The sequence below is a fragment of the Lithobates pipiens genome, unplaced genomic scaffold, assembly GCF_037356315.1.
Source record: "Lithobates pipiens isolate NorthernLeopardFrog02 unplaced genomic scaffold, aLitPip1_a1.2 Scaffold_5, whole genome shotgun sequence".
Lineage (NCBI taxonomy): Eukaryota > Metazoa > Chordata > Amphibia > Anura > Ranidae > Lithobates > Lithobates pipiens.
In genome coordinates this window covers 1527148-1537119 of record NW_027507873.1, presented here as the reverse complement: position 1 = coordinate 1537119, position 9972 = coordinate 1527148, and positions in this window count along the sequence as shown.

Here is a 9972-nt window from a genome sequence, read left to right as displayed (position 1 = left end):
GGAGCTGATCTGTGTGCCTGGCACGTGCGATGACCACTGGGCACCTGTGATCGCTCGTGAACAGAGCGAGAACCCGGGATCTGTGTGGGTAAACACACAAATCCTGGTTCTCTCAGGGGAGAGGAGAGAGATCGTGTGTCCATACTAAGTATGAACACCAATCTCTCTTCTCCCCTAGTCAGTCCCATCCCCCCCTACAGTTAGAAAACTCCTAGGAAACACAGTTAGCCCCTTGGGCGGCCCCTAGCATTAACCCCTTCCCTGCCAGTGACATTTATACAGTAATCAGTTCATTTTTATAGCACTGATCGCTATATAAGCACCCTATAAGCACCCTCCCCATGTTGAGGGCAAGTGGCCTGGCATGGTTCAGAAGGAGGGGGGTCGCTCACTCATCCACACCCTTTCCTGTCCTGCAAGGCTGCATGCTCAGGATAAGGGTCTGGTACGGATTTAGGGGGGGACCCCACAACATTTTTTTTCTTTAAAGGGGTTGTAAAGCTTAGTTTTTTATTTTCTAAATAGGTTCCTTTAAGCTAGTGCATTGTTGGTTCACTTACCTTTTCCTTCGATTTCCCTTCTAAATGTTTTTTTTCTTTGTCTGAATTTCTCACTTCCTGTTTCTCCTCAGTAAACTTCACACCATCATCCGAGCGGTGTTTAGTCAGCCAGAACAGCTTACTGAGGAGGAACAGGAAGCGAGAAATTCAGACAAAGAAAACAAAGAAAAAAAAACATTTAGAAGGGAAATCGAAGGAAAAGGTAAGTGAACCAACAATGCACTAGCTTAAAGGAACCTATTTAGAAAATAAAAAAACAAACCTTTACAACTCCTTTAACTAGTTAACAACTGGCCCATAGCCGAATGACATCTACAGGGCGGTTGCTTAACTCTGGGAGGACTTTATAGTCCTCACAGAATTCTGCTGTCGCGCGCCCCCTGGGGCGCGCACTAGAGAGCATCTGTGACCGCCGGGTCCTGTGATCACGGTAAATGGCCGCTCATCATGGCCGTTTACCACGTGATTGCTCCGTCAAATGACAGAGCGATCATTTGTAAACAAACCGGCGTCATAACATAACGCCGGTTCCTCCCTCCCCTCTCTGTACCGATCGGTACAGTGGAGGGGAGAGATTGGTGTCAGCAGCACCTTGGGCTGGATCTGCAGTGCCCACAGCGCTGCTCACCGACAATTAATCCCTCAATTCCCTGCCAATACTCTGCAATACCCAGCAATGCCCTGCCAATACTCTGCAATACCCTGCAATAATCTGCAATACCCAGCAATAATCTGCAATAGCCTGCAATACCCTGCAATACCCAGCAATGCCCTGCCAATACTCTGCAATACCCAGCAATAATCTGCAATACCCAGCAATAATCTGCAATACCCTGCCGATACTCTGCAATACCCAGCAATAATCTGCAATAGCCTGCAATACTCTGCAATACCCTGCCGATACTCTGCAATACCCAGCAATGCCCTGCCAATACTCTGCAATACCCAGCAATACACTGCAATACCCAACAATAATCTGCAATACCCAGCAATACTCTGCAATAGCCTGCCATACTCAGTGATACCCAGCTATACTCGGTGATACCCTGCAATACCCAGCCATAGTCTGAAATACCCAGCCATACTCTGCAATACCCAGCCATAGTCGGTGATACCCTGCAATACCCAGCCATACCCGGTGATACTCTGCAATACCCAGCCATACTGTGCCATACTCAGCCATACTCGGTGATACCCTGCAATACCCAGCCATAGTCGGTGATACCCTGCAATACCCAGCCATACCCGGTGATACTCTGCAATACCCAGCCATACTTGGCCATACTCGGTGATACCCTGCAATACTCAGCCATACTCGGTTATACCCTGCAATACCCAGCCATACCCGGTGATACTCTGCAATACCCAGCCATACTCGGTTATACCCTGCAATACCCAGCCATACCAGGTGATACTCTGCAATACTCAGTGATACCCAGCCATGCTCAGCCATGCTTGGCTGCACTCGGCCTCTCTATGTGGCCAGGCTGCGGAAGTCTCACACACGTGTTATCGCCGTACTCAGGAGGAGTAGGAGAATCTATTTTGGGGTGTAATTTTTGGTATGTATATGCTATGTGTTAGAAATATTGTATAAATTGACTACTTTGTGTTAAAAAAAATAATAATTTTAACGACTTCCCGCCCGCCCGCCGTCATATGACGTCCTTGACTTTGTGCGGGGATATCTGAATGATGGGTGTAGCTACAGGCATCATTCAGATATCGGCTTTTTCAGCTGGCGATTCCCTACACCATAAGAATGATCATAGCAGCTGTTCCACTGCTTGATCGTTCTTAGAGGAGGCGAGAGGGGACATCCCCCCCACTCCCGCCGCCCTCCGGTGCTTCTACCGACTCGCCAATACAATCAAAGACAGAATCGTTTTTTTTTTATTTCAGGCTTCCCAGCCTAGAGGTGAGATGTGGGTCCTATTGACCCCATATCTCACTGTAAAGAGGACCTGTCATGCCATATTCCTATTACAAGGGATGTTTACATTCCTTGTACGGTAATAGGAATAAAAGTGATCAAAAAAATAATTTTTGGAGAAAAAAAGTGTCAAACTAAAATAAATAAAGTAAAATGAACGATAACATTTTTTTTTTTTTTTTTTTAAAGTGCCCCTGTCCCCATGTGCTCGCATGCAGAAGCGAACACATACGTAAGTCCCGTCCACATATGAAAACGGTGTTCAAACCACACATGTGAGGTATCGCTGCGAACGTTAGAGCGAGTGCAATACTTTTGGCCCTAGACCTCCTCTGTAACACAAAACATGTAACCAGTAAAAAAATTTAAAGAATCACCTATGGGGATTTTTAAGTGGCGATGTTTGGCGCCATTCCACGAGCCTGTGTAATTTTGAAGGGTCACATGTTGGGTATCTATTTACTCAGCATAACTTCATCTTTCACATTATGCAAAATCATTGGGCTAACTTTACCGTTTTTTTTTTTTTAAAGCACAAAACTGTTTTTTTTCCAAAAAAAAGCGTTCGAAAAATTGCTGCGCAAATACCGTGCGAGATAAAAAGTTGCATCAACCACCATTGTATTCTCTAGGGTCTTTGCTAAAAAAACCTATATAATGTTTTGGGGTTCTATATAAGTTTCTAGCAAATAAATGATGATTTTTACATGTAGGAGAGAAATGTCAGAATTGGCCTGGGTGCTCCAGAACGCCTGATGGCGCTCCCTGCATGTTGGTCCTCTGTATGTGGCCGCGCTGTGTAAAAGTCTCACACATGTGGTATCGCCGTACTCGGGAGTAATAGCAGAATGTGTTTTGGGGTGTAATTTGTGGTATCCATATGCTGTGTGTGTGAGAAATAAACTAATAATATGACAATTTAGTGAAAAAAAAAAAGAAAGGAAAAAAAATCCTGATTTTGCAAAGAATTGTGGGAAAAAATGACAACTTCAAAAAACTCATTATGCCTCTTACTAAATACCTTGGAATGTCTTCTTTCCAAAAAGGGGTCATTTGGGGGGTATTTGTACTTTTATGGCATGTTAGGGTCTCAAGAAATGAGATAGGCCGTCAGTACTTCAGGTGTGGTTAATTTTAAGATATTGGCACCATAGCTTGTGGACTGTATGACTTTCACAAAGACCAAATAATATCCACCAGTTTGTACTTATTTTTACCAAAGATATGTAGTAGTATACATTTTGGGCAAAATTTATGAAGAAAAATGCTAAACAGAAACAAAGAAAAATTCTTTTTTTTTTTTACAGGATTTTCGGTCTTTTTTCTTTTATAGCACAAAAAATAAAAAACCCAGCGGTGATTAAATACCACCAAAAAAAAGCTCCATTTGTGTGAAAAAAAGGACAAAAATTTCATATGGGTACAGTGTTGCATGACTGAGTAATTGTCATTCAAAATGTGAGAGCACCGAAAGCTGAAATATGGTCTGGTTATTAAGGGGGTTTAAGTGCCCAGTGGTCGAGTGGTTAATTCTGTCATAGGGTTCCCCTTAATCACTTCAATAAACTGTACTGTAAACTCTGCACTGTACTATATACTCTGCACTGTATTATATACACTACACTGACTGCACTGTATACTCTGCACTGTATTATATACACTACACTGACCGCACTATATACTCTGTATTATATACACTACACTGACCGCACTATATACACTGCACTGTATTATATATACTACACTGACTGCACTATATACTCTGTAGTATATTATATATAATACACTGATCACACTATATACTCTGCACTGTATTATATATACTACACTGACTGCACTGTATACTCTGCACTGTATTATATACACTACACTGACCGCACTATATACTCTGTATTATATACACTACACTGACCGCACTATATACACTGCACTGTATTATATATACTACACTGACTGCACTATATACTCTGTAGTATATTATATATAATACACTGATCACACTATATACTCTGCACTGTATTATATACACTACACTGACTGCACTATATACTCTGCACTGTATTATATATAATACACTGATCACACTATATACTCTGCACTGTATTATATATACTACACTGACTGCACTGTATACTCTGTACTGTATTATATATACTACACTCATCACACAATATACTCTGCACTGTATTATATACACTACACTGACCGCACTATATACTCTGTATTATATACACTACACTGACCGCACTATATACACTGCACTGTATTATATATACTACACTGACTGCACTATATACTCTGTAGTATATTATATATAATACACTGATCACACTATATACTCTTCACTGTATTATATACACTACACTGACTGCACTATATACTCTGCTCTGTATTATATATACTACACTGACTGCACTATATACTCTGCTCTGTATTATATATACTACACTGACTGCACTATATACTCTGCTCTGTATTATATATACTACACTGACTGCACTATATACTCTGCTCTGTATTATATATACTACACTGACCGCACTATATACCCTGTACTGTATTATATACACTACACTGACTGCACTATATACTCTGTACTGTATTATATATACTACACTGACCGCACAATATACTCTGCACTCTATTATATATCCTACACTGACTGCACTATATACTCTGCAATGTATATAGTGCAGTCAGTGTAGTATATATAATACAGTACAGCGTATATAGACGCTCCATCAACTAACTACCCCACCTAATCTCTCTCTTAGTTCAAACTATACACGGCCATGTAAGCAGCCTTATATAGTGTGGGGCGTGGACTAGCCCCTGAGCCAGGATTGGCCAAAGGCACCCTGCCTTTGGCCAATCATGGCTTTCACAGCACATTGCGCTGTGATTGGCCAAAGCATACAGGTCAGGTGCATGCCTTGGCCAATCAGCAGCCTTCAAAGCACTGCGATCTTGCAGTGCATTATGGGGTGCTCTGCGACCAGGCGAACGTCCCGCAAGCACCCCATATGTTCGTTTGTTCTACGTCGCTGTTAACCACTTGCCGACCAGCGCACGCCGATGTACGTCGGCAGAATGGCACGGGCAGGCAAACGGGCATACCTGTACGTCCCTTTAAATTTGCCGCCCTGCCATCGGGAGCACGCCTTAGGCGGAGTCCGGTCGCGGGATCCGCGGACTCGATCGCCGCGGGCATACCCGCGATCATCTCACGGAGCGGCTGAATGAAGAAATGCCGTTGTAAACAGCATTTCTCCATTCTGCCTAGCAACTAGGCGCATGTGATTGGAACAGAGATCAGTGTTCACAAAAATGAAAGCCCAACCCCCCCACAGTTAGTAACACACCCCTAGGAACACTTAACCCCTACACTGCCACCCACTGGTTAACCCTTTCACTGCCAGTGTCATTTACACAGGAATCACTGCATTTATATAGCACTGATTGCTGTATAAATGACAATGGTCCCAAAAATGTGTCAAAAATGTCCGATGTGTCCGCCACAATGTCGCAGTCACAATAAAAATCGCTGATCGCCGCCATTACTAGTAAAAAAAAAAAAAAAAAAAATTATTAATAAAAATGCCATAAAACTATCCCTATTTTGTAAACGCTATAACTTTTGCGCAAAGCAATTAATACTCGCTTATTGCGATTTTTTTTTACCAAAAATATGTAGAAGAATACGTATCGGCCTAAACTGAGGCAAAAAAATGTTTTTTTATATATTTTTGGGGGATATTTATTATAACAAAAAGTAAAAAATAATGCGTTTTTTTCAAAACTGACGCTTTATTTTTGTTTATAGCGCAAAAAATAAAAACCGCAGAGGTGATCAAATACCACTAAAAGAAAGCTCTATTTGTGGGGAAAAAAAGGACGTCAATTTTGTTTGGGAGCCACGTCGCACGACCGCGCAATTGTCAGTTAAAGCGACGCAGCGCCGAATCGCAAAAAGTGGTCTGGTCTTTGACCAGCAAAATGGTCCGGTCTGTAAGTGGTTAAAGTATCCAACAAAAGGAACATTTCAAAAGAATATATTTTTTTCAAGTCACATCATGGCTTCCTTTACCTGCATCTCAAAATATTCCTTCCCTATTAATCATGATATCTTATCTTCACCACCAACATTTACCTTAAGACAGATAATTTCAGCAAGAAGAAAAAAAAAAGATCTCTACTTTCGTTACTGAATCCTTCATCCCATTTGATAACTTTAAAGAAAGCAGGAAATAATCTCCGCTACAGCGAGCCGCGTGAGACATCTCCTTAATGTATTTCTTTGTACATTACAGGGGGAAAAAAAAAGGTAAATAGAATATCTATTAAGTTTAAAAAATGATATTTTACCAATTTTCCCGAACATCCCGAGACCTTATCATCAGACGTGGTTAAAGTGTGGCTGGAAAAATGTCAGCTCTGACAGCTGCCTCTGCGCTAAGCCAATCTGCGTTAGATTTACTCTGAGTAAATGTCACTGTCTCCGCGAGATTGGGGCACGAGCCGATTTTCTGTCCTTCCAAAGTGACAGCCACTTGACCGGCCTGCAGAGGAGCAGAAAGTTAATGACTGAGCCGCGCTGAGGGCGGAGAAGGAAAAGGTCTGAAAGATAGGAGCAACGACATCAAGCCCGAATGTTGGCTTCTGATGATATAAAAGTGTATTTGTATCCAAAACGTAAAAAAAAAAAAAAAAAAGAACGAAACCAGCTGGAGATAGCTTCTAAAGAGTATCCCCGACACACAAACGTTTCATTACGCTCAATCAACTTTTTGTAGGAAACAAATAAAGATCAAGATGATTTGCCTAATTTAGTTATCGTTTCTTAAAAATCCAGTGGCTCCAACCCAGATAGCAAGCAATTATGTTGCAAGTTTTGAAAATGACTTGCAAAGCTATTGCTAGACTTGCCGGGCTTCGCAAGTTTGTTTAGCAATTTCAGCAAATCTGCATTGCAAGGCTCCAGGTCAACTTTCTTTTGCAAACATTTTGCAAGTTGTCACCTACCTAGTGGACGGAGCGGCCGACCCGCAAGGAGTGACCTCTCTTGCGGCTTCCACTCGAGGGCCCTGGTAGGGTTTACAGGAAGCACTAGAGTCAAGAGTGGCATGAGTTGCTGGCAGGATCAGCAGCAGGGGATGGATCCGGAACCCAGGAAGCACTGTGTAGAGGAACCTCCGACAGGATCAGAAGACAGGCTGGGACCAAGAAGGAGCTGGATTGGCAGGTGGGTGCAGCAGACTGAAACTCAACAGTAGGCAGGCAACAGGAACCAGGACACCGGTTCAGGACCTCAGACTGGAACTGGACTGCAGGCAGGAGCTGGACCATCAACTGGAAGCGGGACAGCAGACAGACACCAGGGACCAGGATACTGAGAGCAGGGTAGTCAGACAAGCCGGGTCTGTGATCAGGCAGACAGCAGAGGCACCAGAGGGTCAAGCAGGAGGGTAGTCAGGCAAGCTGGGTTGGTAATCAGGCAGACAGCAAAGGTACCAGAGGATCAAGCAGGAGGGTAGTCAGGCAAGCTGGGTCGGTAATCAGGCAGACAGCAGAGGTACCAGAGGGTCAAGCAGGAGGGTAGTCAGGCAAGCTGGGTCGGTAATCAGGCAGACAGCAGAGGTACCAGAGGGTCAAGCAGGTGGGTAGTCAGGCAAGCTGGGTCGGTAATCAGGCAGACAGCAGAGGTACCAGAGGGTCAAGCAGGAGGGTAGTCAGGCAAGCTGGGTCGGTAATCAGGCAGACAGCAGAGGTACCAGAGGATCAAGCAGGAGGGTAGTCAGGCAAGCTGGGTCGGTAGTCAGGCAGACAGCAGAGGCACCAGAGGATCAAGCAGGAGGGTAGTCAGACAGGCCAAAGTCAGGTGCAGGCGGATGGCAGGGATGGTTGGAGACAAGCCAGGTAAGTTAAGCACAAGAGACAGGTTTTCAGGATCAGGATGCACACGCACTGTAGATCAGGCAGCAAGATCCCAGTGTGACAGTCAGAGCTAAATAGCCCGTCTGGCGCCAACAGGCGCGCACACCCACGCAAGCTGGCACACAGGTGCGAACGCACAACGGGAAGCCCAGGACATCTGTTACTGGCAGGATCTTCCTGACACAAGTTCTGGTTCGATTATGTTGTACAATAGTCATCCCACCACTAGGGGTCACTGTGGCTGAATTTTCTTGCTGTAGACTTGCAGAGCTCTTGCTGTAGACTCGCCACTGCAACTTTGCTCTTGCTAGAGACTTGTCACGCAAAATTTGCTACAGAAAAGTGTCAACTAGAACTTCAAATGCGGTCACGTACCTGGTCAGAGGTCAAAGTGCCGAGAGGGCTCCCCTTGTGACTAAGTGCAGTGCACCCCTGAAGATGGTACAGAAGGTGTATTGCCCAAAGAAGCACAGGTTGCCAGATGGGTGCAGGAGGGTAGAGCCGGTGGTCTCCTGAAGTATATTGGATAATGCAGGATACACACAGCTGGGCCAAAATCTCTAGGGATCCTCAGTAACACTTGGCAATGGTGTGTGCAGGAGATGGTAGTGGAAGCCAGGCCGAAAGGTCAAAACACTGTGGAGCCAACAGAAGGAAGAGGCAGGTAGCAGGAACAGGGTCAAGCCAAGGTCAGATACAGAAAGGCAAGCCAGGACCAGGTAATGGTAGCAACATCCGTGATGTAAGCAGGGATCAGACACTGGAGACAGCAGCAAAGTCGGTAAAGCAAGCCAGGGGGTCAAACCAAGAGAGCAGATCAGACAGGTCAGGATACACACAGCTAAGCCAAAGTCTCTAGGGATCCTCAGTAACACTTGGCAATGGCGTGTGCAGGAGATGGTAGTGGAAGCCAGGCCGAGAGGTCAAAACAATGTGGAGCCGACAGAAGGAAGAGGCAGGTAGCAGGAACAGGTTCAAGCCCAGGTCAGATACAGAAAGGCAAGTCAGGAACAGGTAATGGTAGCAAAATCCATGATGCAAGCTGGGATCAGACACTGGAGACAGCAGCAAAGTCGGTAAAGCAAGCCAGGGGGTCAAAACCAGGAGAGCAGATCAGACAGGTCAGCAGCCGGGTCACAACAGGAAATCCAAGTAGAACATGCACAGGGACTCAGGAACACGGGAAGGCTGACGACAATCCAGCAATGTGATGGGCTCAGCAGCAGCAGTCTTATATAGGACAGTAAGTGGCCACATCTGTCACATTGTGCACCTATTGCGCAGCACATTCCCCAATTAGCGCCATCGCTAACCTGTGTAAGCCCGTTTGTTCTTCTTGTACCATGCGCCGGAAGCGTTCATTACCAGTACGGGCACTATTGCCAGTTCTCCTACGGCCATTTCCCTGACAAATGCCCTGCAAGTGTACAACTTACCAGTGAAAAGGGGCAGCAAGTTAACAAGTTTTCAATTCAACGCTGCCACAAACTTGTGGCAAGTTATCCTTGCTATCTGGGAAATACCCCATGCTAAAATACCTGTGCC